The following is a 27,416-nucleotide window of genomic DNA, read 5'->3' on the forward strand; positions in this document are numbered from 1 at the left end:
CGGGCACATGCACCCCGATGTTTATAGCAGCATTATCAACAGTAGACAAATCATGGAAAGAGCCCACATGTCCATTGACTGATGAATGGATAAAGAAAAGGTGGTGTGTATATACAAAGAAATATTTCACAGCCACCAAAAAGAATGAAATTTTGCCATTTGCAACAATGTGGTGGACCTAGAGTGTATTATGCTAAGCAAAATAAATCAGTCAGAGAAAGACAATTACTGTAAGATTTCACTCATTTGTGGAATTTAAGAAACAAAACAGATAAACATAGGGGGAAAAAGGGAGAGAGAAGAAAACTGTAAAACAGACTTTTAACTATAGAGAACAAACTGAGGGTTACTGAAAGGGAGGTGGATGGGGATGGGCTAAATAGGTGATGGGCATTAAGGAGGCATTTGTTGTGATGAGCACTAGGTGTTCCATGAAAGTGATGAATCACTAAATTCTACTCCTGAAACTAATAATACACCTTATGTTAAATAATTGTAATTTAAATAAAAACTTGAAACTACAAAAAATTAATTTAATGTTTCATATAGAATGTAATAGTAAATTCTGACAGATTTTTGATAAATTTGAAAATGAATTCTAATTATTTTAATTGTTATGTCCTTGATATTAACTGGGGGTTGGAATCCATTTATTTATGTATTTACTATTTGTATATTTTTAATGAATTTTTGGTCATATATGCTGACCATTTTTAATACTGTGCTTTCTGTCTTTTCTTATTTGTAGTAATTCTTCACAAAGTATGGCTATTTAATCTTCATTATTGTATACATTGCAAATATTTACTTCTAGTTTCCTAAGAATAACTTTACTTATTTATAATTTTACCACACAATTTTAAGTATTTTGTATGTGATCAAAATTCTCTTGATAAACTAGAAACTGAGACAATAATTACTAATATAATTCCTTATTTTTTCAATGAATTTGTATGATTTTTAATTTAAATGTTTCATATTACTTATAATTTGAATAATGTAGGAGGTAAGCATTTTTATCTCAAATGGATAAAATCCCAAAACAATTGCTGAAAATACCATCCTATCCCCATTGATGTGAAAAGTCCCTGCTATCATGTATAAATTGATAATAAAGTTACAAAGTTTTTCTGATTACTTTATTGTGATCCTATGCTCCAACACTTTTTAAATTATTTTAACATTAGACTGTTTTGAGTACTGTGAGGTAAGTTTTTCTATTGAAATTTTGCCAAAATTTTCTTGGAACATATTGTGTTTGCTCTTCCAGATAAAATCATGATGCTGAATATTTTGTTTGTCCCTGCAAACCCACTTTCTCTACTCTGTTGTTTGTCCTAGAATGCCAATCTTCATATAACTCATCAACCAGGCCTACTCATCCTTCAGGTTTTGTTTGAATTTGGCCAATGAGAGGCAAAGGAAGATGACTATAAAGAGGAAATTTGAGATACTTATTCCCCCCACCTGCCTCCCTGTTAGACTACTGTGTAGCAGAGGCTGAACACCTGTCCCAAGGTCACCGACTGCTACAGCAAAGTGCTTATACCTATAAATGCAGTCAGATAATGATAATTTATTTCCAGTGTTTCCCCTTCAGACCTCGACATGGTAGTGGTTTTTTACTGTATATGTCCCTGGCTGCCTCACCATCTTTTGGTACTTTTCCTTAACATTACCCTAACCTTTTAAGTAGTCCCTTCCTTAAACTCTTCCATCATATAATTGCTGTCTATTTACTGACAGAACTCTTACTGATACCTCTGGGCTTCAAGTCCCATACGATATTCTGTCAAGATTTTCCTTGGCATTCTGTTCAATTCATGTATTACTTTAGGTGTAATTGACTGTTTACAATATTCCATTCTAATTTCTATTCCCTAAGTTTTCTTTATACCATTCCAAAAAATTGTATAGTTTGGGCCATAAGGGCTTTGCACTTTTCTAACTTAGTTCATTTCTGGATACTTACATTTTTTATGGTATTTTAAGTGATGTTTCCCATTATTCTGCATAATAAGTTATCATTTCTTGTACAAACTATGATATATTGATTTAAGAAAAGGAAACTGACTCTTGTTGATGAAATAAGAGAAGAGTTTTGAGGAAAAGACTGACATTTCACCCAAAGTCAATTACAATTATAGTGTCATAGTCAGAATAAATGAAGCATAATAACTATCATACTCAAGAAGTTTATTCCACAAGAAAAAGTAGTATTGAGCAAATGTGGATCAGATGGAAGATCCACAGAGGACTTCCTTCTGTGCAAGAGATGCTCATCAAAGAATTTCAGTGACATTACCAATGACTAACTTGATGCTAAGCAAATAGAAATATTTAAAAGGAAACATTTCAAATAACACAGGAACTGTATGATTACCATCTTCCAAAAATATTTCTGATTTCACTGATATCATCGTTTTTTCCCTAGCAGTGTGATTAATCTTGATATATAGCTCATATATATATGGAGAGGGATGATTAATCTTGATATGTATATATATACATATATATATACACACATATATATACACACACATATGGTTAGTTAAATACATAAGTAGGTATATATATTTAATTTCAGTGGGATATTGTGTGGTCTGAAAGTAACCATTGTATTTAGCTTCACATTTGGAATCAAAATCCAATTTTCAGTTGTAATGGCAAAATAATCTATCTCACAGAGTTACCTAGTGGATTAAAGAGATAATCTAACTTAATCTGCAAGAGACAGTGCTTTATAAATAGAACTAACTTAATAGAAGAAAATTATTTTCATATTTATGTAGAAAAATAAAAGTTTCTAAGTTTTTACCTGACAATCATATATTTTAACCATAAATTCCATTTAATCATGGTAATTGTCCATTTAACAATGATACACTGATTAGTTACTTCATTCTGACACAACCTAACCATCCTACATTGATTTCACTTCAATTACTTAAGCAGCATTATCTCAGAGATGAATAATCACATACTAAATGGACTGGCCCAAGGAAGTAAATGGATAGTATGATGCATTCATAATTTGTATCTAGCGTATATGATAATTAAATTTATTCATTATTTCAGATAATGGGGATTTACTTCATTAATTTCACAATAATTAATTTTGATTCAGGAGATATTCCACTTGGTATATGTTAATGTAATCTAGACCACGGTAGATAAACTGTTCAAGTAAAGAAATTTATTTTGTTATATGCTTTCGGAACATTGGTTATTTACACTCAAATTAGTTCAATCACTGTCTATGATATTTATGCAAAAGTACACCTTAATATACCTACTAATGATCTGGCCTTCATTTTTGTGCACAATATTCTGACTTGAAAAACATGTGAAAATTGTTGTTTTTAACATTATAATATTTTTCAAAAGAACTTTAAAAGGATATGATAAATCCCATTTGCATTTTCAAAAGTGAAATATTAATGTTTTTCCTATAAGATTTTGTATACTATTTTTATATTATTAGTCATTTTTATAATACTTTATAATACTTACTTGTTATTCGGAAAAGATTGTCTTTCTTTTAATCTCATTACTTTTTTTTTTTTAAAGATTTTATTTATTTATTCAACAGAGATAGAGACAGCCAGCGAGAGAGGAAACACAAGCAGGGGGAGCGGGAGAGGAAGAAGCAGGCTCATGGCGGAAGAGCCTGACGTGGGGCTTGATCCGACAACGCCGGGATCACGCCCTGAGCCGAAGGCAGACGCTTAACCGCTGTGCCACCCAGGCGCCCCTAATCTCATTACTTTTACACTTCGAACACTCAATGTAAATTGTACACCCATACTTTTTCCTATTGTCATCTCTATTTTTAACTTAACAACAAATCCATTTTAAATTGTTTTGGCCACATGATATCTAATTAAATATCTTTTCCCCCACATGGGCAAATTGTTTTCTAACACTCTTTATTTACAAAAAAAGTACTAGTTTTTCTCCATTGATGCATGGTACTTCCTGTTATATACTATACACTATTCTTCTGCATTTTAGTGTCTTGTATAAGCTAAAACCCTAATAAAAACCTAAGCCAAGAGTATGAAAAAGTTGTTAGAACTTTTATAAAAAGTAAACTTACAGCATGTGTCAAGAATGATGTAATTATACACATCGATGGAATACTTCTAAGAATTTTTCCTAAGGAAATAATGAGGTAAATAGGTACTTGGGCAATAAGTATTCAAAACTGAGCATGTAATATTTTATGCAACATAAATGATAATCAAAAGAAAAATGTTTAAATAAATTACAATAAATCATAGAATATATTATGCTTCCACTAAAATTCAGAACTCTTAAAACTGTTATTGACTTGGAATATGTTCATTTTTTAAGGGCCAGTAAAAGAGTTCCATTAACTCTATAGTATTCAACTTTGACAAAATATATAAATATTATTTCCTTTTGAATTAAAACCCTGAAAAAAATATAGTAAAAGGTTAATAATTCTATATGAGCATAATTAGAAGTTACATATGCTTTATAAGCTTCTGTTTTCCCCAAATGTATACACAGAATATATATATTATTTTCATAAGTAAATGTCTGGGGGCCACTGAGAACAAAAAAGAGCTGTACAGCATGCTGCATCTCCAGAAAACTCATGGTACAGCAGACAGAGGCCAATATACCTTGGTAGACTTTCCCTCACAGGGAAAGAGAATTGTGGTACACCATTCAGTGTTCTGCTTGCCTTTTTGTTAGGCTGCTTGATGGATTGGCTTCTGCCCCATTTCTCTTGGATCATGGGTGGGATCTGGCATCCTCTAGATGTATGGGGGCTGCTAAGAACAAAAAATAACTGGGTGGCATGTTGCTGCTTCAGAGGACCCATCGTACAGCAGAAGATACCAGAGAGTACAAGAGATTATCAGTTCCTGAAGAAAAAACTAACCAGAAAATTCCCTTAATTTGGAATCTACACACACAAATCCAGAGCAGACATATCCACAGAAAAGGTTTGAGAGACCCTAGATTCTCTAGCTAGACTGACTGGTAGGTTTTTCCTTGTATAGTCATAGTTCATAAAAACTGGGAAGGTGGCTGGTTTTTTTCAAATGCACAAATATGGAAAAATAGCCAAAGCAAAGGGACAAAATAAATCTTCAGAAACCAAACCTAAAAAATGGAAATATATGAATTACCTGACAGAGAATAAGAAATAACATATATAAATATTTTCAGAAAGTAAAAGCTACCAAGCCTCAGACCTGTTTTCCTCTCACGGAAGTGGAATTAACATTACACAACTAATTGCCTTTGTGAGAAATCCAGAAACCAATTAAGAAGTTCCTACACTGTAGGCAAGCACAAAACCAATCACATAAAATCTGGTAGGAAAATTCTTGGCACTTTCTCATCTGATCCCCTTCTAGCCATGTTGTGGTATGATTGGCAAGAAACCACTAACACCGAAATTCTCTCTGGGTAGGGAAAGGACTATAATGTACATACAACATTCTGACTTTTTTGGAAGCTGCCCAGGGGACTGACTTCTATCTTGCCTGAACTTGAGTACTAATGGGAAAGGGTGCCAGGTTGGCAAACTTCTTCAATAAGGAAATTATACATATAAACTCAGAGAGAATACATCCCCCAAAAAGGCTTGAAAGATCCCTAGAATATCCAGCTGGGCTGACAGAAGAAAAACCTCCCTGTGCAAAGACCATAACACAAAGACTGGAGAAGTGATTAATTTTTTTTTTTTAATTTCCAAGGTCCCAACAGAAGATAACAAAATATACGAAGAAACAGGGGAATATGAACCATTCAAAGGGACAAATTAAATCACAAGAAACTGACCCTAAAGAAATGGAGATGTGAATTACCAGATATGGAATTTAAAAAAAAGTCATAGAGATGTTCAATGAATTAAAAGCACAGATATGCAATTAAATTAAATCAGGAAAATGATGTATGAACAAAATGAGACTATCATCAGAGATAGAACAATGAAGAACCAAACTGAAATTCTAGAACTAAAGAATAAAATAAATGAATTGAAAAATTCACTAGAGGGACTTTATAGCTCTTGGCCAGACAACAGAAAGAATCAGCAAACTTGAAGAGAGGACTTCTGAAATTACCGAGATATAGGAGCTAAAGAAAAATAATAGAAAAAAATGAAAAGAACCTGAAGGACTCATAGGAGAGCATTAAATAGAACATGCATATTATAGGAGTACCAAAAGGAGATGAAAATAAAAAGGGGTAGAGACACTATGTGAAGGAATAATGGCTAAAAACTTCTCAAATTTGAGAAAAAAATGACTATATAAATTCAAGAAGCTCAATTCACTCCAACTAGAAGAAAGCATACACACAGACAAATGTCAAAAGTCACAAAGAGAGAATTTTGAAAGCAGCAAGTAAAAACAGATGTCACATACGAGGCAGCTCTAGGGATCTGCTGTACAACACTGTACATATAGCTAACAATACCGTACACTTCAAAGTCATGTAAGTCTGTGTTTTGTGTTTTTTACCACAACAACAAAAAAATAAGTTAGTGCTAAGATTTACCTTGAGTTACTAGTATTTTTTTTCTTGATTTCTCCATTAAAACATAGCCTGAGTAACACATACACACACACACACACACACACACACACAATTTCCTATCAACAAAAATTCTTTCAGTTTTTGAAATAATGTTAATCAATCATTGACCTAAGGGAGATGGCACATAATTTTAACTTTGACAATGTAATTTTTCTCTATTGAAACTCCAGAATTATAATCACACCAGATGTGTTTACAAAGACAACTGAGAAAAGTCTCAAAAATATTTTTAGTTAAATTTTTAGTTATTGAAAATGTTATTTTCCAAGTTTGAAGACTTGATCTTATTGCCCTTATGTAAAAATGCAAATGTAGAAAAAAAAAAGAACCAGTGAAATTATTTAATTTAATTGAACAATTAGCATATACATTTTTTTCATGCAAAAAATCACTATTAATCATGTTTTCAAAAAGCCTGAAATATAGTTATCTAGATGAGGCAAATAATGAAAATAAAGAAGTAGCATAGGAGAGTTAAATGTTTACTGGGTTCCAAATAAATTTTGTTGTGTTTTTTCTCTTCTGGAGTTAAAAGGACATCTTCACAATGTCATGTAATGCAAAAAGCAAGCATTCAATATATTTTGTTCATATGGTGTGAAATCTGGACTTGATTTTGGAATGTGTCACTATTCTAAGAAGCTTTCAAGCTGGAAGACATAAATTTTTTTAAAAAAATTATTCAGATCATTTAAAAATGGTGCAATTATTCAAAAAGAAAAGAGAGAAGACATAATTCACTGAAAGGACATCAAAATAAGTTATGCAGGCTCATGCACATTACCTTTATCAAAATATAAGCATTTTATTTTATTATAAAAGCATTTATAAGCTACATAGAATCTTTTTCCTGATTGGTTAATCCTGTCTCTTATTATTTCCAAACTCTACAATTTTCACTGTCAATTTCTTTCTCACAGAGCAATGTTACTTTGTAATTAATCAATATTTGTTGATTAAAGTATTAGAATTAAATTTAGGTAAAATTATGTTAACTTTCTCTCTCTCTCACTCTCTCTCTCTCTATATATACACACATATAATTTATCTGTTGAGAAAAAGTGCATTTTTCCTGTGGCTACAAAAGATGTAAATCTAATTTCTAGGGATGAGAACTAAAATGACTGATATGAAAAATGCAATGGATATGATTTGTTGTAGATTAGGCAGTGCAGAAAATACATTAATGAAATGAAGGCATGGTAATAGAAAGAATCCAAAATAGAACATAGGGGGAAAAAAGAATCAAACGCACGTACACACACACACACACACACACACACACACACACACACAGGACAAAGCAATAGTGAAACAGAGGACAAGTTCCATACAGTGCATATGGAACACTTACCATATAGACCATATTATGGACGATAAAACAAGTCTTAAACTTTAAGGCATTCACATCACATAAAATATGTTCTTTGACAAAAATAGAATTAAAATTTAATATCATTAACTGGAAAAAATACTTGGAAGCTTAATAACATATTTCCAGATAAACTATGGGTCAAGAAGAAATCAAAAGGAAAATGACAAAGTGTTTTGAGTGGGATGAAAACAATGACCAATAACCAACATTTGTGCAGTACATCTAAACCAGTACATAGAGGGAATAGCATTAAATGGCTATATTAACAAAGGAAAAAGTTCTTAAGTCAACAAACTCAGTTTCTATCTTGATACTATAATAGTGTATTAAACTCAACATAAGCAGAAAAAGGTAAATAATAAAGATAGGAGGAGAAATCAATGAAAGGGAAAATAGCAAAATATAGAAAATCAATAAACATAGGAGCTAATTCTTTGAGACGATCAATAAAATTAATATACCTCAAGTCAGACAAATCACAACAGAACACTCTGATAATGGCCCTCAGAGATAAGTACTATTATTATCCATATTTACAAAGGAGAAAAAGAAGGCACTAAGTTACATGCTCGTTCAACATCTCACAAATAATAGGTAGTGTAGCCAAAATTCAAACCCAAGTGATTATCCTCCTCCAGTGATGCTCTTTAATGTATATTATATTACATAATGTTTATTTATATAATTTTAAATTCATATTAATTAGTATTTCTTTTTTTTTTAAAGATTTTATTTATTTATTCAACAGAGATAGAGACAGCCAGCGAGAGAGGGAACACAAGCAGGGGGAGTGGGAGAGGAAGAAGCAGGCTCATAGCGGAGGAGCCTGATGTGGGGCTCGATCCCATAACGCGGGGATCACGCCCTGAGCCAAAGGCAGACGCTTAACTGCTGTGCCACCCAGGTGCCCCTTAATTAGTATTTCTATAGCTACGTAATTATATATGGATATGATTTAGTAAATAATTATATACCACTGAAATCAATCTCTACACACATTCTGTCCCTTTTTCACTTTTCAGTATATCTTGGACATCTATATAAATCTGCATATGTGATTTTTTTTTTCATTCTTTATATTGGCGTGGCTTCCCATTGAATGAATATTCCATAATTTATTTAACCAGCACTTTCCTGATGGGCATTAATTTGTTTCCTATTGCAAAAAAATGTGCGATAAAAATTATTGTACATATATCTTTGAATGAACAAGTGCACGTTTATTGGTAGTATAGATTTTTAGCAATAGAATTTGCTAGTATAAAGATTTTTATTTTCTATAGACTTCGACAAGCTAGTCTTGAAACATGCGGTACCAGCTTACATGACCACCTAAAATACATAAGATTCTTGCTTTCTAACTTCCTAGAGAATCTTGTGTATTCAAATTATTTTCAATTTTTGTCAATGGGATAGGTAGAAAATTCTAATTAAAATAGAATTTTCAAATTATGAGTGAAGCTGAATTACGCAAGGTATTTTATTGCCTCATAGAGGACTGTCTTTTTTTTTTTTCATTTAATACAGGGAAAACTTTATTCAAACGCATCAGAGAAATGAACAACTTGGGTCTGTAACAAAGCGTTGTGTTTCTGTTTCTTGTTTCTGTTGTTTTTTTTTTTTTTTTAGATTTATTTATTTATTTTAGAGATACAGAGAGAAAAAGAGTATGTGAGCTGGGGATGGGGCAGATGGAGGAAAGATGAATCCCCACGCAGGCTCCCTATGGAGGGAGGAGCCAGAAAGGGGACTCGACCCCAGGACCCTGAGATCATGACCTGAGTCAAAATAAAAAGTTAGCCAGCCAGCTCACCACACAGGTGCCTCACAAAGTGTCATGTTTTAAAGCATAGGACAGTAATTTTATATGAAGGTATACACTATTATATACAAATCAACTGATCAGAGCACAACTTTTCAGTGTTTAAAACAGAATAAACTACCCTATAAAAGCAGCACCTTTGTGAATTTTTAACTTTAGTATTTGTCTCCTTCTTCTTCACCCTCTTCTTCAACAGAATCCATACCAACCTCTTCATAATCTTTCTCAAGGGCAGCATATCCTCACAGACCCCAAAAAACTCTCCTTCCTCCATGCCCTCATTCACACACCAGTGAACAAAGGCACAGTTGGCATCATCAGGTCATACTTGTGGTCCAGGCAAGGCCAGGCCTCAGCAATGGCTGTGATGTTGCTCAGGATGCACACAGCTCACCATACTTTGGATAGGTCTCCACCAGGTACCACAGGCTGGTAATTAATGCCAACTTTGAAGCCAGTGGGGCATCAGTCCACACACTGCATGGCACTCTTGGTCTTAATGGTGGCAATGGCAGCACTGACATCTTTGGGAACAAAGTCACCACAGTTCAATAGGTAGCAAGCCATGTATTTACTATGACGAGGGTCACATTTCACCATCTAGCTGACTGGCTTAAAGCATTCATTGGTGATCTAGGGTACAGAAATCTGTTCATGGTTGGCTTTCTCAGCAGAGATGACAGGACCATATGTGGCCAGAGGAAAGTGGATGAGGGGACATGGCACCATGTTGGTCTGGAATTCTGTCAGATCAATATTCAAGGATCCATCAAATCAGAGGGAAGCAGTGATTGATGACACAATTTGACCTATTAACTTATTTAGGTTATTGTAGGTTGGGAATATCAAGGTTTCCATGACAGACATCATAGATGGCCTCATTGTCTACCATGAAGTCACAATCAGTGTGCTCTAGGGTGGTGTGGGTAGTGAAGTTGGAGTTGTGGGGCTCAACTACAGCTGTGGAAACTGTGGTGTGGAGAGACTGAGTAAATGGGAAACTCTAGCTTGGACTTCTTGGCATAATCTACAGAGAGATGTTCCATCAGTAGGTTGGTGAATCTGGAACCAGTTCCACCTCCAAAGTTGTGGAAAACCAAGAAGCCCTGAAGACCTGTGCCCTGGTGGGCCAGTTTTTGAATTTGGTCGACATAAGATCAATGATTTCCTTGCTAGTGGTGTAGTGCCCTTGAGTATAGTTATTGTCAGCATTTTCCTTGCCTGTAATGAGCTGGTTAGGGTGGAAAGCTGCTGATAGTTGCCTGTGCAAACTTCATCAATTACTGTGGATTCCAGGTCTACAAACACTGCCCTGGGCACATGCTTGCCAGCACCTGTCTCACTGAAGAAAGTGTTGAAGGAGTTATCTGCCCCAAAGGTCTTGTCACTTGGCATCTGACCATCTGGCTGGATGTGGTGTTCCAGGCAACAGAGCTCCCAGCAGGCACTGCCAATATGGACACCAGCCTGGCCAACAAGGATAGAGATGCATTCATGCATGGTTGCTGCTTCGTGGTTGCCAGAAGATGGCAGAGAGGAAGAGGAGAGGCTGTTGCTTCTTATAGCGCAATTCTTAGATGGTCGATGTAAGAGAACCTGCCAAGAACTTTTTATTCTCTTTTTTCTTCATTCTCTTCCCCCCACCCATTCCCCTTGAGATTTTATAACTATTGGTAACAGCCAGTTTTATATTAAAATGATTTCTTTCTCATGTGTACAGCAACTTTATTAGCCTGATGTTTACATATTAGTATTTATGGAACATTTTGCCATTTAGAATACTGAAATTTTATTATTCAGAGATTAATATTTCAATTCATGTCTTTTACCTTTTTTTTTGTCATGTTCTAAGGACTTCCTCCACCGAAGGTTAGAAAATTAATTTGCCATTGTTTTCTTATAGCAATGTTATGACATCATTGTTAACATAGAGGTTTTTAATCCACCAGATTTGTTTCTGTTCACTACTTGTCTAACAAACAGATATTTAATAAACTATCTTTTTTCCTACTCTTTTGAAATAATACCTCTATATTATACTAAATTTCCATACTAAATTTGCCATACTAAATTGCCATGGTTTCTTCTTTAGTCTTAGTCTGCCTACCGGATAAAATATTTGAGTTATATTACATTCTTTCAGTATTTTTTTTTTAAGATTTTATTTATTTATGTGACAGAGAGACAGCCAGCCAGCGAGAGAGGGAACACAGCAGGGGAGAGAGAGAGGAAGAAGCAGGCTCCCAGCCGAGGAGCCCAATGTGGGACTCGATTCCGGAACGCCGGGATCACGCCCTGAGCCAAAGGCAGACGCTTAACGACTGCCTACCCAGGCGCCCCCATTCTTTCAGTATTTTAAAAGCATTTTTGAAGTTTTCTTATTTAATTTTGTATGTAGATATTAGTATCAACATAATCAACTTTAAAAAGAATTCCTGCTGTTTTTATTATGTTTACATTAGGCTAACAAATTTAGTGAAAAAAGTCATCTTTGCAGTAATGTATTTTCCTATTGAAGAAAAAGTTTTGCCTCAATTGTCTTATTTTATGTGAATTAGTTGTTTTTTACATATATTTCTTATTAAGTCTATTCCTAGATAGCTCATATTTTTGTTTGCTATTATATACATAATCTCTTCTTCCTTTAAATTTTATAAATAGCTTTTATAAAATAAAATTTAAATATTAAGCTTGCCACCAGTAGTTTCACTAAATTGTATGATTCCTAATAATTTTCTCATTGACTTTACAAATATTCAAGTATAAATAATATAAGTAAATAATGATGATTTTACCTCCCCCTTTTACAAGTTCATGCTTATTACTTATTTTATTTAAAAATGCTACACCAAGTGTTTTATGTAATTACTGAATCACTAAATTGTACACCTAAAACTAAGATTACACTGTATGTTAACCGGAATTGAGGGTTTGAGAGAGGAGGGGCCTGGGGAGATGGGGTAGCCTGGTGATGGGTATTAAGGAGGGCACGTGCTGTAATGAGCACTGGGTGTTATACACAAATAATGAATCATGGAACACTACATCAAAAATTAATGATGTACCATATGGTGACTAACATAACATAATAAAAAAATATATAAAAATAAAAATGTTAGTAAGTTCATCACTTTAATAATAATTCTTTTGCTATTTACTGTTAAGAACATAGCTAACTTATTTTTTGAGATCTAGATAATTTTATCATATTATAGAACATTTCATCTATTCTCATTTTATTAGGAATTTGTGTCAGAATTTCCTCAAAGGCATTTTAGCTGTCATGAACACAGGTTATGTTTCTACCTTGATCTATATTTTATTAAAATATACTAATGGATTTTGAAAAATATATTGAGCAAGTTCTGATTGAATTCCTAGAATGAATCAACTTTTTTGGTGTATTATTCCTTAAAGTGCTGCTGGATTATGTTTTCCAATATAATTTTCAGGATTTTTATATTGATATTCACATTTGAGATTCCTAGTCTTTTTAAGTATTTTTACATATTTTTTGTACTATCTTTGTCAGTTTTAACTTCCATGTCATTTAAATTTGGAATAGCATTGAGAGAGCATTGGTATCATTTGTTCCTTAAAAATTTAATCAAATTAACTAATGTTAGCCATATTAAAATATTCACACTATTATTACAGTGTGCTTCTGGTACTCAGCAAAGACTTTTACAATATTCTAGACAAGGATGCTATGACCAGTCTTCGGAGACAAACAGACAAAGCAAAAACAATTTACACTAGAAAGCATGAGATAGAATTGGGGGCTAAGACAAAATGTCTTGATGTACCATTATGAAAATTTTTTCTGTTGCTGACATGTTTTTTCTACTGTCATTATATAAGAAAAGTGACTAAAATGTTAGAAATGTGAAATCTATATACCTATTTAATGCATTTTCTTATATTTTTTCTATTTTTTTAACAAGTAATTAAAAAAATCTGCTAGTAACTTTCAATCTAATAAAAAGAGCATAAGAACAAAGTACAAGGTATCAGATCTCTCTGCGATAAACAAAAACATCACTTATGCTGGTTATGTAGGACACTGAATACAAGTGGTTGAGGTGGCTAAGTGATACTCTTGTGGTTCACAAACTGTTGATAGTTTCTTCAGGACTGAAAGATTTGTTCAAGTAAGGTATATTTCTTCTCTTTAAAACTGTGTCTTAAATATTTGACAAATAGCATGAATAAATAAGGGTCCAAAGTGCTTCTTGAAAATAACTACTTAAGTACATAAACAAAATTATTTTGTGCAAAATGCCTAAATAATTATAATCACATTATTCAAAAACATGTCATTTATTCTTGGAGACTAACTCAAATTTGACTTATATTTTATATTCTATGGCAAATATTATCTCAAGATAAGTTGCAGCAATATTTCCTAAAATAACATTTGTCAAACAAACATAAGTGGATTAATATTAATATAGTTTGTGCAAAAATAAAAGCAAACCTCTCAAGTTCAATATCACTTTGTTCTGTCTGAAATGGAATTTAAGTATATGGTATTTTAATATAAAGCCTTGCCAAGCTTTCTGGGTGAAGAATTGACTTATGTTAAACATCAGAAGGGCACCTGGGTGGCTGAGTCAGCTAAGCGTCTGCCTTCAGCTCAGGTTATGATCCTGGGGTCCTGGGATTGAGCCCTGCTCAAGCTCCCTGCTCAGCAGAGAGTCTGCTTTTCCTTCTCCCTCTGCCCCTCCCGAGGCTCATGCTTCGCTCTCTCTATATATATCAAATAAATAAAATCTTTAAATAATAATAAACATCAGAAAATAGGACTACCATTACAAAAATGGTCAAAAATTAAATAATAAAAATAATTCAGAAAATAAAAAGTATGCCATTTGAGATGTTTAAACAGAACTACTATAGCTATTCAGCCTAAATTTATGTTAATCCTCACATTCTTCTCAGAGCTGTAACTATCTCCTAAAAGCTCGTGTAAGATTTGGGTATCTACAGAGACCAAAAAGGAAATACAGGTCTTTGACATGGCTGCCCTCTACTAATCCAAGATTTGTCTTGATTCAACAAAAGACTTTATGGGGTATTATTATCTGAAATGTTTAGTTCTTCCAAATTTCTAGATTTATAAAAACATGCAAATAACATTATTTTTATTAAAATTTGAAAGGCAACATATGAACTTATGAATAATTGACTCATGGCTGTCATTTGCATGTAGAAATGCAAAAACTTAAAATAGTAAACAAGAATGCTATAGGCAGAGGTAGACTGCACCTGGCAGAGTTTTATTATTATTTTCTTTTTACAAGCAATATAAATCTCCACTATATTTCACTAGCGCTAAGATCTGCTCCTTTTGTCATTAGCTAGTAGCTTGGAAAACCTTGAATAAACATTTGTTTGGGATCCAAAATGTATAGCAATGCCACTAATCTAAATTCAGTAGTGCTAATATCTAGAGAGATAAAACTAATTGTGTGGCTATTGACCTAAGAGCATATAGAAGGTTGTGCATATGTAACTCCCACATAGCATGAGAAATGATTAAAACAAAAGCACCGGTACCTTGAAACAAGGTATCAATTTGTTAAAAGTAGATTATTATTGTGGCGCCTGGGTAGCTCAGTTGATTCAGCATCTGCCTTCAGCTCAGGTCATGATCTCAGGGTCCTGGGATTAAGCCCACTCACAGCAGGCTCTCTGCTCAATGGGGAGTCTGCTTCTCCCTCTCCCTCTGTGATATCTCTCGCTCTCTCTCAAATAAATAAAAATAAAGTATTTTTTAAAAATTAAAAAAAATAAAAATAGACTATTATCTCAAAACCACTGATATGGTGCTTTGAGGAGACAGAATGTACAAGAGAGTAACTTGCTTTTAAAAATGGGGAATGTCTTCCAGGTATTGCTCAGTCCAGGAGATGATAGACATGATAGATAGATAGAGGCATAGATATATAGATTTTTGCTTTGTTGAAACTATGGAAACCTACAAAACTCTTCTTATAATAATCCTGAGCAAGAGTCATTCTAGAGATTCCAGAAAATTCATGCAGGGGATTATATTTCATGAAGTCATATAAAGGCACTTGCAAATATAAATACACAAAATGATATCATTAGACACATTGCCTCTGAGAAATTTAGAGGAAGATCTATAATTTAAAGACTAAACTTAACAGCAGAAAATATTTTTAGGTACCAGAAAATGACAGGTCTGATGCAAGTTATAACAGCAAAAATGATTTGGGGTCATGAAGAAATAAAATCACAAAGAAGACAAAGCATATCTGGGTCCAAAAGGATGTAGTTCTCTCTGACTTAGTGCTGCCCCAAAACTTTAAAGGTTAGGTAATGCCACACTTCCACTTGGATAAAATGTGGATTTTTTGTTGTCTCAGCATCTCTGTAGCTACACACTCACCCCTTTGGCAAGCCAAGCGGCTCAAGGAGGACTTTACCATTTTCCAGGGGCAGGGCTGTGATCCAGCTCCAGCTGAACAAATACCTCTCCTAGCCAGAGTGAGTTGTTAGGAGTGTGTATGTGACTCAAACCAGGCCAGTGAAACTTACTAGATTTTTCCTGGAACAATCAGGAACAGACCTTTTCAGAGGGATTGTTTGCTGTAACAAAAATGTATCCCCTAGATATTTCTGGCCATAACATTGGGAAACTTGCTGGAGAAGGGAATGAACACAAAGCAAAACAGAACCAAGGACTGGAACAAATAATCATAGTGCAATTAGTTCAGATTTTGGATCAAGGTTTCCTGAAAGAGAAGTTCCTAAACTTCCCAGTTATATATACCAGTAAATTACTTTGAGTTTATTAGTATTTTTTCTCTTGATTCATTGAGTTTGATTTCTGTCATTTAAGATACAAATACATCTAATAAAATACATTGAAGTAAGAATTCATGAAGCCTTTCTGGAATATCCTTTCTAGGCTCTGATCATTTAAATTTTCAGCAAAAATTCTCTTAGACTCCACTTGGCAGATGTACCAAGCTAAAAAACTGTAAAACACGATCTATGACCATGTCTCACTGAATATCTGCAGCTAGTAGTAAGCTACCCTTTAACATACTCATGTGTTTCAAGTACCATCAGATGAGCTGTATTCTAGACAACAGTTGATTATGTTTGTTACAACACACAAAAATGCTGTTTATATCATTTGCATTTCTCATTGTAATCATGTCTTAATCAAATATTAAACCAATAAATATTCTGTGTGAAAGAGAGTTTGTTTCTATGAAATCTAAACATGAATGCATTAGAAAGACCTAATAGTTGTGAGCTGCACAAGAAAATGTCCTAATTAGAGGAAAGAACTTGGGGGAAAAAAGAAAAACCTAATCTTCACAAAATATTTTACTTCTTGTTCCTCTTTAAATGAATTAATATTAGAATTCATGGGTATATAAGAAAATAAAGTTCTCTAATGTGGATCCATATTCAAAGAGGTTTTCGCCCTCCATCAAAACATGGAAAATAGGGAATATGTGGAATATCTTAAATTAAAATAAAATTCTTAAGCTACTTATATGCCATTTTACACAATTATTTAATTTTTTTTTCACTTATGTTACCAGTTACTGGTCATAAGATACCAGCACATCTGTAAATTTTTAGTCTTTTAGAAGTTAATGTGCCTAGCTTTCAATTTAACAATATATACCCTTACAATTCTTTTTTAGTTCTTCAGTATAGATTTTAAACTCAGTAAGGATGGGTACTATTTCTGGTGACTCTATAGAGTTCTAGGTTTTATACATCGCAAATGCTTACTGATTGAGATACAATTCATTTTTGTTATAATATTCTTTGTCTAGTCTCTGTGTATATATACAGGCACACAGAAATAAATGTTTTGTAAAAATAGCTTCTATTCTTGAGAATGATATTAAGAAAATAATTTTTAAATATTTAATAACATAAAAAGTATAATAATATTTTGATGCATATATATATATATTTTTTTAAACTGCAAGTAGTGCCCTCATGGATGATTGATTTACATAATTCTCTACATATTAACATTCACTTAAATTGAGTGTCCAAGGAACTAAAAAAACATCTTGTTTCACTTCCACTATTTTTTATTTTTTCTTCATATATCCAGCCCCTGTTTATCTTAGTTATAATGCCAATCCAAGATCAGGTCTATGGTGCTGGGATCTTATATGTAGAAGGAGAAAGGGGGGGATGGAAGGCCACCACACATGGTTGCACAGGTTATTCACTGTGCAAGGCACCAGGCTGCAGGGCGTACTGTAGCTGAAATATAGCTGATGTCCCAATCACCATGCTGTGTGCACTGTTACAGAGCTACATCTGCTGAGAGAAAGCTGTATCTTTTTCTAATTTACACGAAGGTGACATATGGTTTGGGACAATTTCCTTAGCTACTCCTCACTCTGTCTCATACTTGGATTGTCTTCTGTCCTCATCCTATTTTTCTCCAACAAGCCAAGGACCCAATAATCTTTACCAAATTTACAATCCAAACTTCTTTCGATCTATGATTTTCTGGGTAAAAATTTGAGTATAATTCAGGGCTGTGTATACCCAAAGACTTACCATTTCATTTACACCATTCTCTGTAAGGTCTATGTGAAAAAAAGAAGGGGATAGAATGTTGTGAGGAGCTTTTTAACCATATGTCTATTTCTCACTGTTTATTATAGCAATAGGAGTTTCTTGAAACATCAAAGAGTTTGGTATATCCTTCTGAAAGAGAGAGCAGGGGAAATTCTGTAAACTGCACGTGATCTAACAAGAACATGGGGACTACAGCAGAACCAGAGTAATAAACATGGACATTGATGAAAGAAGGTTAATCCTCAGAGATCACAGATGCAAATACATGAAAATGACAGGGACCTGACAAGTCAAAAAAATATTAAACTCCAGATTTTTGTTCTGCCTGGAGTCTAACATGCCTCTGTTAACAAATAGGCAGTTGCTTTTGACTCTTCCAAATACCAGAAAACCTCTTGGAAAAATAATACGGTGGAAAGAAGATTTTCCATTGTATTATAGTTTCTTTTTCTCATTCATCAGTTCTGGATTTCAAATATGACACTTACTATAAGTCTAACCTTGGAAAAATAGATTTTTGAGCTTTAGTTTCCCTTAATGAAATTTCTTTTTATTAATATGAAGTATACTTATCTGATAGAGGTTTTTGAGAAGTAAATGAGAAAATATGTATAAAAGTAACCAAAAAGTAGCTGACATAGAGTGGATGTTCAATAAATGTTCATTTGCCCCTTACCCAATCAGTTGGATTCCCTGTCTTAGTGGAGTGAGGTAACTAATATAAATTTGAAGCTAAAAGAATAACCATTTATGCTATTCAATAGCTCAAGGTGGTTAGTGATAGGTTGGGTGAAGGGTAATTTTTTATTTTCAGACACAGAGAAAAATATGTCAATTCCTCCATCATATGTAGGGGTAACATGATTTAACAAGGTTTTGTGCACTGTCTTAGGAACCTAAGCAACTAGTACCATTTTCTTGGTAGGGAGTAGTGAGGGAGGGGATGGGAAGGTATTACAGGTTCCAAACATATGACATAAAGAATATACATATTTATAATTAGGGCCTAGTTTTGTGGAAAATCAAATTACCTTTATGACCAAAAAAATGTATGGTAATGTAGTTATAACCTTAATATTAAAAATCAGATTTACAAAGTTTGAAGATTCCTTTCTCAAATAAATTGTTAAAAGATGCCTTTAAATGGTAAGCTCCCTGATAATTCTAGAATACAGTTTAGAATTTATATAATTCTGCATTAATAAGTTTAGAAATATAAATATCACTTATAAGAGTCATTAACATCTGTGAGGATAAAGATCTGTGGTATTCCATAGATTTACTAGTCTAATATAGTCAATATAGTCTCTTAAAAATGAAAATACAAATGTTACATGTAAATATGTTTTCATTTTTCTGAGATTATCTTAACCCCTAGCCCCCTGGCACACACTCTTTCTCATCTGTAAATGTGCCATTCCAGAAAAATTTATGACGCTCAAATGTCAGAGCAAAGAAAACAAAACTACAATGACATAGTTTGCTTTTTAGCCATAGTCACTCTTTAGAAAGTGATTATTAAAATGATATATGGAATCTTTAAAAAAGTAGCCATACAGTTATTCATTCCAATTCTGCAAATCTATTACATTATTTTTGTCCTTTTTTTTGTTTTGTTTTGCAGTATCAGAAAAAGTATTGCATATTCTAAGTCTGTGCTATCTAATATGGAGCCACCAGCCATGTGTACATATTAAGCTTTTGAAATGTGGCTAGACCAAACAGAGATGTGCTGTAAGTACAAAATATACACTGGGTTTTGAAGATTTAATATAAAAATTTAATACAAGTAAGATAATGTGAAGTATCTAGTTAATAATTTTATATTGACTGCCTGTTGAAATTAGATGTATTGAGTTAAAATATATTAAATTTAATTTCATCTGTTTCTTTTCACTTTTTTAAGTGTAGCTACCAAAAAACTTTAAAATTATATAAGTACCTTGCATTATATTTCTATTGAAAAGCATTACTCTAGATTTATACTTCTTCAAAATCAAATATTATTATTATATTATGATCCTTTATAAATTATAGGTTTCGTTTTATGTTTTTAAATCTTATTTCTATTTTATAGCCATCATAAGTGCAATGAAAAAGAACTGAGTCATCATTGGTCAACACAGTCTTATCAAACTAATACAGATACTGCTTCTAATTACTATTACTATTACTATTCATGTCTTCTCCCCATGTTTTAACTGGATTATTTGTTTTTTCAGTGTTGAGTTTGATAAGTTCCTTATAGATTTTGGATATTAACCCTTTATCAGACATGCCATTTGAGAATATCTTTTCCCATTCTGTAGGTTGGTTGCCTTTTAGTTTTGTTTTTGATTTTTCTTTGTTTGTTTCTGTTTTTTTTTAAGATTATATATATAATATATATTATTATATATATTATATATATTTATTAAAATATATATATTTATTTGAAAGACAGAGAGCATGAATTTGGGGGGCAGAGGCAGTGGGAGAAGCAGACTCACTGCTGAGCAGGGAACCTAATGCAGGGCTCAATCCCAGGACCCTGAGATCATGACTTGAGCCTAAGGCAGCAGCCTAACCAACTGAGCCACCCAGGTGCCCTGGCTGCCTTTTAGTTTTGTTGATCATTCCTTTGCTATGCAGAAGATTTTTATCTTGATGAAGTTCCAATAGTTTATTTTTGCTTTTGTTTCACTTACCTCAGGAGACCTACCTAGTAAGGAACTGCTATGGCCGAGGTCAAACAGGTTACTGCCTGTGTTCTCCTTTAGGATTTTGATGTTTTCCTGTCTCACACGTAGGTCTTTCATCCATTTTGAATTTGTTTTTGCGTTTGGTTTAAGAAAGTGGTCCAGTTTCATTCTTCTGCATATTTCTTTCCAGTCTTCCCTACACCCTTTGTTGAAAAGACTATCTTTTTTCCATTGGATATTCTTTTCTGCTTTGTTGACAATTAGTTGACCATATAGTTGTGGGCTCATTTCTGGATTTTCTATTCTGTTCCATTCATTTGTTGTTCTTTTTCTACCTCCTTTAAGTATAAGTTTAGGTTATGTATTTGAGACTTTTCTTGCCTCTTGAGGCGGGCCTGTATTGCTATATATTTCCCTTTTATGACTGGTTTTGCTGCATTCCAAAGGTTTTGGACCATGGTGTTTTCATTTTCATTTTTTTCCCTGTATTTTTTATGTCTTCTTTAATTTCCTGGTTGACCCATTCATTCTTTAGTACTATGCTGTTTAACCTCCATGTATTTGTGGTCTTTCCAAATTTTTTTCTTGTTGTTGACTTCAAGTTTCATAGTATTGTGAAAAGATGCATGGTATGATCTCAGTCTTTTGTACTTTTTGAGGCCTAATTTGTGACCTAGTATGTGATCTATTCTGGAGAATGTCCCATGTGCACTTGAAAAGAATGTGTATTCTGCTGCTTTAGGATGAAATGCTCAGAATATATCTGTTAAGTCCATCTTGCCCTGTATGTCATTAATACCCATTGTTTCCTCACTAATTCTCTGCTTTGATCATCTTTGCATTGATGTAAAAGGGTTGTTAAAATCCCCTACTATTATTATATTATTATCAGTGAGTTCCTTTATGTTGTTATTAATTGTATATGTTTTGGTGCTTCCAAGTTGGGGGCATTAATATTTACAATTATTAGATCTTTTTGTTGGATAGACCCCTTAATTATGATATAGTGCCCTTCTTCATCTCTTGTTACAGTCTTTGGCTTAAAATTTAGGTTTGTTTGATATAAGTATTGCTACTCTGGCTTTTTTTTGATGTCCATTAGCATGATAAATGTTTCTCCATTCCTTCACTTTCAGTCTTCAGGTATCTTTGGGTCTAAAATGAGTCTCTCATAGGCAGCCTATCAATGGGTCTTACCTTTTTATCCATTCTGACACCCTATGCCTTTTGATTGGAGCATTTGATCCATTTACATTCAGAGTAATTATCAAAAGATATGTATTTATTGCCATTTTATTACTTGTTTTGTCATTTTTCCTGGAGATTTTCTCTGCTCCTTTTTAGTTTTTGTTGCTTTTTGCCTTTCCTTCCCACTCAAAGAGTTCCCTTTAATATTTCTTGCAGAGCTCATTTAGTGGTCATGAACTCCTTTAGTTTTTGTTTGTCTGGGAAATTCTTTCTGCCTCCTTATATTCTGAATGATAGCTGTACTGGATAGAGTACTCTTGGCTGCAGATTTTTCCCCTCAGCATGTTGAATACATCATGCCACTCTCTTCTGGCTTGCTAAGTTTCTGTGGAGAGATCTGCTGCTAACCTATGGGTCTTCCCTTCTAAGTTAGGGACTTCTTTTGTCATTTTGCTTTAAAGATTTTTAATTTATCACTGTATTTTGCAAATTTAACCACAATGTGTCTCAGTGTTGGCCTGCTTTGCTGATTTTGATGGGATTTTTCTGTGCCTCCTGGATATGGTTATCTTTTTCCATCCCCAGATTAGGGAAGTTTTCAGCTATTATTTCCTCAAATAATTTCCTCTCTCTCTTCTTCTTTGGAACTCGGACGATATGAATGTTATTATGCCTGACAGAGTCACTGAATTCCCTAAGTCTACTCTTGTGATCCATCCTTCTTTCTCTCTTTTGTTCAACTTCATTATTTTTCATAATTCTATCTTCTGTATCACTTATTTATTCCTCTGATTCTTCTTTGTGGTCATTACATCTAGTTGGTTTTGAATCACAGTTATTGCATTTTTCATTTCAGCCTGATTGTTTTTTAGATCTTTTATGTCTGCAGTAAGGTTCTCCCTGATGTCTTCCATGCTTTTCTCAAGCCCAGCTAGTATCCTTATCACTATTACTTTATATTCTGAATCAGGCATATTTCTTATATCTGTTTCAATTAGATCTCTGGCCATTACCTTTTCTTGTTCTTTCTTTTGGGATGACTTCCTTCATCTTGGCATTTTGTATAGGTCTCTGTCTTCTGTGTGGTAGAAAAACCTGTTATGTTTCTTGTTCCTGAGAGTAATGGCTTAATGAAGAAGAGGTTATAGAGTGTCTAGGGCCTAGTGCTTCAGGAAGTGTCTATGGTGTGTGCTGTGTGTACTCTCCTTCTGTGTTTTGGCTGCTTTATCCCTCAGGTCAATCATCTGCAGAGGTTCTCCTTGCCTGCAGTGGGCAGTGTTTATAGCTTGGCCAGAGTGTGGCAAGTTTTAATTAGGTGTGCTCTGACTGTTTGTTAAAAGAGACCTGATGTTGTTTCCACTAGAACTGAAGCATTGCAGAATCTATGGTCAGTAGACGTGGTACATATGGGGGTTTCTGTTGGTCTTTGGGGACAAGGTCCTCATGGCACTAGTCCTTAGGCACACCGGCTGGAGAAAAGCAGTACCAGTGGAACACAAGGGGATGGAATTTAGTGTAAGCAGGTTAGGCAGCCAGTGTTGGCACTGTGCTGTTTAATGAAGTTGGTTTATGCTGAGGAGTGGGGAGGGAAATGGCACCAGTGAGAACCTTTGTCCCTGAAGAGGAGAGTCCATGCTTGCTGCTCTCAGGGAAGCACTTGCAGAAGAACAAATAATTTCCCCTCATGCATTACAGGCATTTTTCAGATCAGTGTTTTCACACTGTCTGTCTCTGGGTTGCTTGCTTGCCTGGAGCAGTGCAGCATACCTCTATCCCAGCCAACCCTGCTGACTTTTAAAACTCCAAACTTTAGGGACTGGTATGGCAGGGACCTGTGCTGGTCCTCTGGGAAAGGGTCTCACCATGCTGGGACCTATGCAGGTTTGACCCAGAAAGGCAGTCATGCCAGAACACAGGGGCATGGGATTTGGAGCAAAGTAGGATAAACAGCCAGTGTCCAGGTTAGCTGCCCTCACCAAATGTCTCAGTGCCTATGCTGAGTGGCAGGGAAAGAAATGGTGCCCGCTAGTTCTTTTGTCCCTGAAAAGGCAATGCCACCTATCACAGATATGCTTCAAGAAGTAAGAACAGTCTCTCCCTGTGCACCTTATATAATCCTCTGATTATGCAGTATGCTCTGGGCTGCCTTGCCTGCCTTCTCTCCAGGAGTCTGGCAGCACCCTCGGGTCTCTATCCCAGCCAAGCCTAGGACCTCTAAAACTCAAGTATTTGAGCTCCCCTGGTTGCAAGAACTCACAAAAATCATCCCCTCTTGTTTTCCCAGCCAATGGCTTTGTGGAAGTGTTCTTGTGTGTATCTCTGTGTGCTATACTCTCTTTCACCTTTCTCTGGGACCAGGGTTCCCTCTCCTCCGCAGCACCTGTGATCTGTTTCTTCTCCAAACCACATCTCCACACTTCCTATCTTCCTCAATGTGGCCTCTTCTTTCCCTCTAGTTGTGCAGTTTGTTCTATCAGTCCTCAGGTCAATTCCCTGAGTATTTAGGATGATTTAACAATTATCTAGCCATGTGCCACCACATTAGCTCCCTCCCTCTAATTACTATTTCAACAGAGAGTCATTCTTGCTTCTTTATTTCATCTTGTTAGACATACTCCAGATTTCACCATACACAAAAGGAACCCTTTGGCCTAAGACATGCTCTTTTCCTAGACAAACCTTTAGTATAACTTCTGCTTGTTTTCATACTCTAATGAACTGGGTCTTAGAATTCGGACGCAAGTAAAATGACCTCTTTTCTATTTTCACTCCTCTCTCTCCGTAAAATCTATCAAACACATCAAACATTAATTACCTAACTACTTGCATTATTCTGGTGCCTATCTTTGTTCATCTTATCTCTTCTAGTGTGAAAGAACTTTTCAAAAAGCATGGTATCTTCAAATATGATGAAAACTGTCAAACCAAGATGGCAGGGACTTACTTATATCAATGCATTTCTGCAGGTGGAAGACTGGATGGGTCCGCCACAGTGTCCAACATAGATAGCTTCTTTATTTAGTAGATTGTTTTGGGTTTTTACAAACCAAATTATAATTATAATTATTTATTTATAAAAAGAAATAATTATTATGGAATATCTTCCATACCAAAAAGAAAAAAAAAAGCCATCAATACTATCAAGTAACAAAGATTATTATTAACAATTTAGTTATAAATAATAGTTATAGTGCAGTTCAATAGTTAGCATTTAGTTATACTCTGAAATTTGTAGAAATTACTTTGATTAAGGTGAATGGTACTTGTAATTAGCATTTCTATAGATTTAAATGTCCATATATTTGGTGTGCTTAGAAAAAAATTATTTCGCATATTTTGTTTGTAAAATGTGAGAAAATGGAATTGTGCCATTTTATTTTTTTGATGGAGGAAAATGCAACTTCACTTCTAAATGTCAAGAGATAGAATGTCAAAGTTTAATTGCCTTAATAAGGAAGATTATAATTTTTATAATGACAAAATAAAAGAGACAATGGTCGTACGTAGAAAGTAGAAAGAAGTGGAGGAGAGTCCTCTATAAAGAGCTTCAGTATTGCCTGGGTTGCTCAAGAAAAGTTCTATTTACTCATGAAAAAGTTGAATAGATGAGTGCTCTATTATTAAAAGATAATTAATTTTATCCTATCTATTTCCAAAGGGTTTGAATTAATTAAATAAATGCTTATTTTATTTTAATTTAATTTCCATCTAGCTGCTGGATAATTATTTAGATGAGCAATTTTTTACTTTACATAATTGTTTAAGATATTGTTCACCTTTATCATACTCTTATTACAATTAGAGAGCTAAATTTGAAGTAAAAAAAAATGAAACTACATACTTTCCACAAAGCATGTTTGGATGTATTCTATGATTATTAATATATCTTTGTCAAATTGCAAAATCAATTGAGAACAAAATCAATGGTTTTATAGTGCATAGTTGCATTAGTTTCTTAGTTGCCTCTACTTACTATAACAAATTGTCTCAAACTAGGTGGCTTAAACTGTGAAGTTTATTTATCGGTAGCTCTAGAGGCCAGATTTCTGAAATCAAGGTGTCAGCAGGGCCCTGCTCCCTCCAAAGAATCACGAGGTGGAGAATCTTTTTCTTCTGTTTTTTAGCTTCTGGTGGTTGCTGGCATGCCTTAATGTTCCCAGCCTGCTGGTTCATCACTCCAGTCTATTTACATCAGCTTCTCTTCTGCTTGTGTCTCAATGAAATGCCTCTTGAATCCTTCTTATAAAGATACACAGATGGCAGATAGGGCCTACCTGGTTAATCCAGGATAAGGTCTTCCTCTCAAGAGCCTCAAGGTTACCATATTTTTTGCCATATAAAGTAATGATCACAGGCTCTATGATTAGAAAGTGAATATATCTTTGGGGAGTAATTTCTTCTGCCTATCACAATAATGAAAGGCATAATCTAACCACAATATTTAAATTTGTATTTATCAAGTTCGTAATTTTTTCAAAGATTTATTTATTTACTTACTTATTTTAGAGATAGAGAAAGAAAGAGAGATAGAGTATGGTGGGGAGAGGGAAAGGGAGAGAGAGAATCTTAAGCAGACATCCCTCTGAGCGCAGAACCTGATGGGGAGCTCGATCTCACAATCCTGAGATCGTGACCTGAGCCAAAGTCAAGAGCAGATTCTTAACCAGCTGAGCCACCCAGACTCTTGTAATTTTTCAAACATGAGTATCGTCTAACAAATAAGAACTTCCCCAAACTGATATTTTCAAGCAACAAATGTATTTAGGTCTTAATAGCAATGCATTTTATTTCTATTGGCAAAATTTTCAGAATTTTGCATCCAGACTCTAATAAACTTAAGACTTAAGTCTTAAAGATCTCATGTATAAGCATCCAGATCCACATGTTTTATATACGGGCAAAAAATTAGGAAATTAAATAAAATTTCATAATGAAAACTAACAAACATTATATTTAATAATATTTCTATCTACAATATTTCTGAAGTACATTATTAAAGCTCCTATGATAATAACCATAGCTATTTTCATCGAATGTTAAAATCACAAAATTTTACCTAGTGGTTGCACATTTCCATTACTAATTATTATTCCAGCAAAAAGATATGCTATCAAATGAGGAAACATCTTTTTTTTTTTTTTAAGAAAGCAGAAGTTTCATGGGAGAAAATTAA

General features: G+C 34.1%; 1 protein-coding gene and 1 pseudogene across 2 annotated transcripts in view; both read right to left on the bottom strand.

Moving 5' to 3' along the window:
• Window positions 1-27,416, bottom strand: part of CNBD1 (cyclic nucleotide binding domain containing 1) — a 445,210-nt gene that overhangs the window by 118,111 nt on the left and 299,683 nt on the right. The window lies entirely within an intron of this gene.
• LOC123797683 (tubulin alpha-1A chain-like) lies at window positions 9,935-11,279 on the bottom strand (annotated as a pseudogene).

The sequence above is a fragment of the Ursus americanus genome, chromosome 9, assembly GCF_024610735.1.
Source record: "Ursus americanus isolate L20-20 chromosome 9, mUrsAme1.1.p, whole genome shotgun sequence".
Lineage (NCBI taxonomy): Eukaryota > Metazoa > Chordata > Mammalia > Carnivora > Ursidae > Ursus > Ursus americanus.